Source organism: Papio anubis, chromosome 11 (assembly GCF_008728515.1).
Source record: "Papio anubis isolate 15944 chromosome 11, Panubis1.0, whole genome shotgun sequence".
Lineage (NCBI taxonomy): Eukaryota > Metazoa > Chordata > Mammalia > Primates > Cercopithecidae > Papio > Papio anubis.
In genome coordinates, this window is record NC_044986.1 from 20555137 (window position 1) to 20562620 (window position 7484).

A 7484-nucleotide genomic window follows, 5' to 3' on the forward strand; every position below is an offset into this window, starting at 1 on the left:
GTAAAAAACTACCCCCAAATCTTAGTTGCCTAAAACAATAGTTTATTTTTTTTCTCATGCTTCAGCATTTTGGATTGGGCTTAGCTGGGTGGTTCTTCCGCTCTATGTGGTGTGTGCTGGACTGTCCAAGATGGTTTCTTCTTTGCTTATATGCCTGGTGCCGCAGATGGGAGATATGTTTCTTCAGTAACTAGGCACAGTGTCTGGCACCCAGGAGATTCTAGGGAAATGTTCAATGGTAGAATGAATAAATAAGGGTACACAAAAGGCGTGGGGTTTGTAAGAGAGAATAACTAAGTTATCTCATTTGGCATGCTGAATGGTGGGTGCTGTGATGGTCAGAAAGATTCTCAGGACGAGTAGGAAAGAATGTTCCCTGAGGATCTCTGGATGAAGTCAGGGCCTGGTCTTCTTTCTTGGCAGCAAGAAGGAGCTGCATGTAGAATGTAGCCTTAGGGCCTGCTCAAATTGTAGAAACAGGGAAAGGTTGAGTGATCCAGTGGCTCTTGTCATCCTGGGAATCAGAGGGCGACCCTCCTTGCTCCGGATGGGAAATAGAAATTTGATTCCCATTCTTGCTTGAGTTTCTGGCTTTGTTCATTGGACTTTTGAGGGGATAGAGGGAAGAGGTGACATAGAAGAGAGTAGGAAAGTTAGGTGTTAAAAAAGAACTCCAGAGTATTAAGGCAAATCCTAGGAGATTCGATCCGCTTGAAGTGCCTGAGGCCTCTTGGGAAAAAGGTAAAGGGAAATCAAGGGAGATGATCAGCTCTCTAGAGCACTAAGGGAGATTGGCGGCTGCTCCAACTACCAAAGAGGAATTCCACACAACAGTCAAAAACTTACTGAGGGAGGAGAGACCCCGCAGCTGGAGGACACTGTTCAATAGAAGAAACAAACATAATTTGAAGGAAATAAGCTCCTGTCATGCATTTCTCTCAATTCTGTAGATCCTGGTGACAGCAGGAGCCAACCCCTCCAACAGTAGCTGTGTTAGCTATCCATTGCCACCATAACAAATTACCAAAACTAGTGGCTTAATACAATACAGGCTTATTATCTTACGGTTCTGGAGGTCAGAAGTCTAAATCAAGGCATTGGCAGGGCTGCGTTCCTCCTGGAGTCTTCACCTGGTGAGACTTCCTGAACCAAAGTATATCTTGGGTCTCTTCCAAGTTAGACTTTCTAGAACTGCCACTGTTCAATATGGTAGCCAGTAGACAGTTTGGCTATTAAAATTAAACACCCGGTTCCTTGGTTCCACTGGCCATATTTCAAGTGCTCAGTTGCCATACACTGTTACGCAGCATGAGTTAGTTCTATTGAACATCATCACAGAGTTTTGTTGGCCAGTGCTGTTCCAATATCAACAGTGCATGCTTGTGCCAGTCTCCCACCTGTCTAGCTTGTGCACACATCAGCCACTCCCAAGGCCATGAGGTATCCATTTCTGTAAGATGGGACCTCCTATGGCCCTTTTAAGGGAAATGCAGTTCAAGAGGAGATCCAACAGAACATGAAAGTTCTGATAATAGGATTCAGGCTTTAGTGCCTGGGGAAAGATCCCCCAAAAGAAATGCGAACGGAAGATGACTCGCTTATTTTGGGGGTAAACTCTCCTATCTGTAACGCAAGTTCCCATTCTGCCAGGCTCTGCCTTGAGCCCTCTTCTCTTCTCCAGAAAGGACATCAAGATTCCTACCTCTGTCTTTTCTTTTCTTTTCAGACAGAGCCTTGCTCTGTCACCCAGGCTGGAGTGTGGTGGTGCAATCGTGGCTCACTGCAACCTCCAACTCCCGGGTTCAAGTGATTCTCCTGCCTCAGCCTCCCGAGTAGCTGGGATTACAGGTGCATGCCACCACACCTGGCTAATTTTTGTATTTTTAGTAGAGATGGGGTTTCACCATGTTGGCCAGGCTGGTCTCGAATTCCCAACCTCAAATGATCTGCCCGCTTTGGCCTCCCAAAGTGCTGAGATTACAGGCGTGAGCCACCAAGTCCAGCCCCCCACCTGTCTTTTGTTCATCAGCTCCACCTTGGGAGAACCCGGGGCTGGTCCTGAGTGAAACAGCCTTGACTTTCCTCCTCCTCCCGTGGAGGCTTTTCCTCCAGCTTAACCCTCAGTGCCCTGAACTCTGTCTCCAAGGAGCTCTCAGGAAAGACAAAGCTACCCCTTCTCCTGTATGTGGGTTACTGTTCCTCCTGGGGAGAGGGCCGCTGCTGCACAAGTTACTTCTGAAAGCATTTCTCTAGAGCCAGGCATTAGTGAAGTCCAGGCAGCCCCTCTTTCTTAGTGGGGGAATTCGGGAACCAGAGAACAGGTGAAACAGGTGGATTTGCGGAACACAAGCCCCGCCCTCTCCAGCCACCTGTGCCTACCCGGAACAGCCAATGGGAGAAGGCGCTGCCTTCTGAACCCCCAGGATTCAGCCAATTAGCAGGCGCCGTCTGTGCATGCTCTGTGTCTACCTGGCCGTCCTGCTCCAACTTGTGCAGACAAAGGCTGTCGGGTGCGGGTTCCCGCCACGTTCTTCTCCAGCCAAGATCCTGGCCAGAGGACCCCGCAGAGCTGGTGTGGAATGGTAGACTCGGGCCATCATTCTTCAAACACGCCCTCCCAGGTCTCTCACCGACTCTGCCCTTTCTCTCCGCCAGGGAACAATGAAAATGAACTTGTCCTCTTCCTGAACGGACATATTTTACGGCTGACACGGTCAGAGTCCTCTGGAGTTGACACCAGTGGAACCTCGGTGAAACTTCAGCGGGAAGAGGAACATAGGGGTTCCTATTCCCCAAGTTGGAACTCCGAAGTACATTTTGAGCAGAAAACCCTATATGAATGGTTCCTCCTGCCTTTTCTTGCCAATGATAAAAACTGTCCAGTCATCGCAGTGACATTAAAAACAACAACTCAAAGCAGCATGTTCCCATTTCTCGAACTTTTGCGCTGCACAGTAAGAGGACGGGAAAGGGTGAATATCTCTTAACTCCAGGATGTCAAACTACATTTTCCATGGTTCAGTGTGATTTTCAATTACAAAAAAGGATAACACTCCAGGCGCGGTGGCTCACGCCTGTAATCCCAGCACTTTGGGAGACCGAGATGGGCGGATCGCCTGAGGTCAGGAGTTCGAGACCAGCCAGACCAACATGGCGAAACTCCGTCTCTACTAAAAATACAAAACTTAGCTGGGCGTGGTGGTGGGTACCTGTAATCCCAACTACTTGGGAGGCTGAGGCAGAAGAATCGCTTCAACCCTGGAAGTGGAGACTGCAGTGAGCCAAGATCGAACCACTGACTCCAGCCTGGACAACAGAGCAAGACTCCGTCTTGGCTTTATCGTCCCCTTCTCCTTTCCATGACCTCAGAGCCTCTCATAATGACAAGATCCAGGCTTCATGTTTGGTTCTCAACTCAACTTTGGAAGTTAAGATGGAGATTTGCAACTCATTTCTTTGGAAGACAGGGGGATGGGAAAAGAAATGAGGAAAGGAAGTGGAGAGAGAAGAAGAGAGGGAGACAAACCAAGCAGCACCAGAGAATGGTACATCTAGAAGGACTCCAGGGGGACCTTTTGTTTATCCAGAGGTTCTTGAGCCTTTAAACAGATAAAATAATGCCTCTCAAAGCCCTATGCCTTGGCATTCCTCTAACCTGCCTCCTCCTGAACACCCCAGGGCTCCTGGGCACACAGTCTGCAAACCATGGATCTAACCCAACTCGTAAATATGCCCATTAGGAAACTGAGGTACAGAGAGGGGAAGTAATTAACTGGAGATGGGGTGGGGAAAGGTTTCTCCAACATCATGTGATAGGCCTGGCGAAGCTGGGCCTGAAAGCTTAGAAGTGAAATGAGATGAGGACAGGGGATTGGGGCTGGTTATGAAAGAGCTGACCACACGATGACCTTGAGGAACGTGACTGTGTGGACTGTGAAGAGTTCCAGGAGGCTGGAGACCCCCACAGCTTCCTCAATGTTCCCGCCCTGTTTTTCATTAGCTGCTCTAATTCTGAGATCCCTCTCGAGCTCCAGGTTTATGGGTGTTAACTTCACACATAGATGGTTACAACATGTATGTTTGACTCAGGGACAAAGGAGACAAATGCTGTTAGCAGTCACTTTAGAGAACTTTCCAATCATCAGTTTAGAGCATGAGTGCAAGTGTGTTGCATACGATTCCTCACATTAATTCCACACCCATGACAGGCACTGCTAGTGAGTCGTACCACCTTTTCCTGCTCCTTCTAGATACAGCCTGAAAATTATTTTCCATACAGTGCTCTGGTCAGCCATTACCAATGAACCAGGAGCTGGCCCTTCAGATAAAATCTCTCTGCTCTTCCTGGTTTGTGGCTTTGCTGAATGTTGTCCTTGGCATCATGGCCACACACTTCTAAAGTCTGCATCTCAGGGGAGAAGCCTAGAACTGCATTTCCCAGAATCCCTTTCCCTGTACAGCTCCACATTACAGTCAGCCAATGAGAGGCACCGCTGGGAGAACTGGGAGGCGAAGAAGGAGAATCACTGTCATTCTCTGGCGGCAGCTGCAGCTTGACCCACGGGTAAAACTCAAAGCCTTGAGAATCGCATGCTCTGGTGCTTCTGGCTGTTGAGGTTGGTGGCTGCAGCCACCGCTGAGACTGCTGGGTTCTTTGCAGCTTCCGGGTGAGCTCCTGTAAATCACCAGTCTCTGGCAGCTGCTGGCCTGACCTTTGTTTCCCCAGCCTTTCCAGAGATTGTGCAAGTATCCAATTCCCTGTATTGGAACCCTTCCTACTTGGAATACCCAGAGTGGCTTCTGTTTTCATGACCAAACCCCCTGACAGCTACAGTTTCATCCACACCTTAAGGGCAGGGAACAGAACTTGGTTGCAAGATGAAAGATGGATGCTTGCTGCATTTGCTCCCCCTGTTTTCTGTGTTATGTCTGTGGTCCACCTACACAGAGTGCAGAAAAGGAAGCAATGACAGGGACACTGCCAAATGATCAGAATAATAGCATCATAGAATTTGCAGCCAGAGGACCTTTATACAGAGACAGCTTAGTTCTTTTCATTTTGTTGATGGGAAAAACTGAGGCCCGGAGAGGAGAGTAATGCCAGTTAGTCCCAGAGCTGTGGCTGGAAGCCAGGCCTGCTGACCTGGACCAGTTCTCATCCTTGGACCTCAGGATCTCCAATAAGGAGATTCATGTGATCTTGTAAGTAAGGCACAGCCAAGCTGAAATGTGTCCCATGGCAGGCTGGTATGTGAGCTGGTAAACACCTGGCTGTAATGGGAAGGTGAGTGATCAGAGATGAGTTCTGCAGCCTCCCCAGGATGGGGGAAGCAGGGTGGGGCAGGTCTCATGAAAGCATGAGAATATGTAAGCCACATTTCCCTAATCCTAACCCAACTACGGAAACCCTATCACTTTTCCATCTGGTAACAGGCAACTCATTTTAAAAACTCCTTGTTTCTGTATCCAATTGTTGGAAACCATGTCGTGAAATTAAAATCAACAGTGTCGCTTGCTTTTTGTAATCATTCTCTTGCCTCCACCGGCCTTGGGCTTGTGGGCTGCAATGGAGCAGATTCCTAGTGGCAAGCCACTGATTTAGTAGAGACGGGATTTATTGGAAGACTATTGTGGAGCGATAGAATTATCAAGAGGGCAGGAGACCTGTACCTGGAAACTATCCCCTGCTCAGCGGATGCCACCGGGGATGCTGCCAAACCCTGGGGCCTGAGCTCCTACTGCCCCCACCACAGAGTGCCACACCCTCTTCTGGTGCTGCTCCTCTGAAAGTGGCTGTGACTGCCATGGGCAGGGCTGGAATGAATTCTTCACCACCTTTCTATTTTGTGATGACAGCTCCAGATGCAGACGCCCACTTTCCCTGGTCCCTGGCAGCAAGAGGGTGCTCTGGTGGGCTTTGATATTGGCCAGCTGCATGACCAATGCCCCTTGCACCATCTTGGTGGTGTGGCTCCCAACGCCCCTCTTCTCTCCATCAAGGGTTATTTCTTTTTATCCAAACTGCCTGAAAGCCTACAATAAATGGAGTTTCTCTGGACTCAGGGCTTTGCTTCCTATTAAGATATAAAGACTAAGAATGGATGAACAGCAGTTCGGTTGTTTTCCAGAACACCCTCGTCTAGCCTTCTTACATGGGATGGTGCACTAATATTTTTGGGACCCACACCTCTTGATAGAATGTCACTTATCCTGTTAGCCCTTTGGGAAACTACCTTTGCTTCCACTGAGGTGGGGGCCTAGTTGGGGAGAGGGTCACAGTTGCAGATCCCAGGAGTCCTGCAGTCTCTTTACTATCCCCTAGGAAAGCCCTGGGATGAAGCTAGTGTGCTGAGGACTCCAGAGAGTGGTTCATTCTGGGGGGTGTGCCTACATGCGTCCTCCTGAACAGTTTTCTGAACCTTTGGCCACTCGCTTTGGTGCTGGCTGAGATGGCCACACATTGTCACCACCACTTCTGGCTGCTAGTTTCTGTGGAAGGCACATGTCCTAGATGCCATGTGTTGTGCTAAGCATCTAACCCCAATTAGCTCATTTAATCTTCTCCACTTAACAACTAAGACAACTGTCGCCCAAGGCCACAGAGCTAGCACGGGCTTGGGATTTGAACCCAGGCAAAACCCACTCTCTTCCCATTATACTAGTGGCCTCTTTCCCAAAAATATAGCCTCTCCCTAATCCCACCCCCTCAATACCATACATAAGGAAATACAGAATTTCATTAGGCTCAGTTTCCCCCCAGGGGTCCAGTTGTTCTGGGAACCAGCCAATTCTTAGGGCACATGTGCCTACCTCACAGCTCAGGGTTTAGACGCTCTTGGGCCAGCAGGCAGTGGGGCAGCTGCTCAGGGGGCCTCAATGGGTAGGGACAGAACCTCACTAAGCACCTGTTAAGTGCTAGGGAGGCAGTAGGAGCTTTTCATGCCTTGGCACTGTGGAAATAAATGATACCAACCAATGAGAACAATCGAAGGCTATTTGTTCTGAGTTTGCTGTAGCAAAGGAGTTAGCCTAGCCACCAGGAGTGGGAAGGCTTCAGTGTGCCCTGAGCCGAGGCTGTTGGGTTGGGGGAGTCGTGGCTGGGATAACTAGAAGGGGGCATCCTATCTAATTGGTTGGGGTGCACATTTGGCTTTCTCTGGTTGGTCCTAAGTAGGAAATGGAGACGAAAATGAGGGAAGCTGTCAGCTGTTAATCAAGTCCTGGCCATTTAGGGCAGAATGTGGCAGGGGTTATTGTTTAGTTTCTGGATTTCACCAGAGATAGCAGCCTGGCTTCCTGGGTTGTTTATGTAGCTAAGAGGTTGGTTTCCTGGCCAGGTTGCTGCAGACCGTGAGGCAGAGTCCTGTTTTGATATACAGCCTGGCCCTCCTCCACTTGTGTATCCAGTCTCTCAGCTCTTTATCCTCACAGCAGTCCAACTTACAGATGAGGAAACTGAGTCCCAAAGAAGTCCAGGAGTATGC

The 7484-nt window shown here is 49.1% G+C and overlaps 1 long non-coding RNA gene across 1 annotated transcript; it reads right to left on the bottom strand.

Annotated features, from left to right (window-relative positions):
* Positions 1–28: 28 nt before the first annotated feature.
* On the bottom strand, positions 29–3141 carry LOC110744171. The gene is made up of 2 exons (XR_002524444.1): positions 2470–3141; positions 29–220 (listed from the first exon to the last, which is right to left on the bottom strand). It is a non-coding gene; the product is annotated as an uncharacterized LOC110744171 (long non-coding RNA).
* Between the last annotated feature and the right edge of the window lie 4343 nt (positions 3142–7484).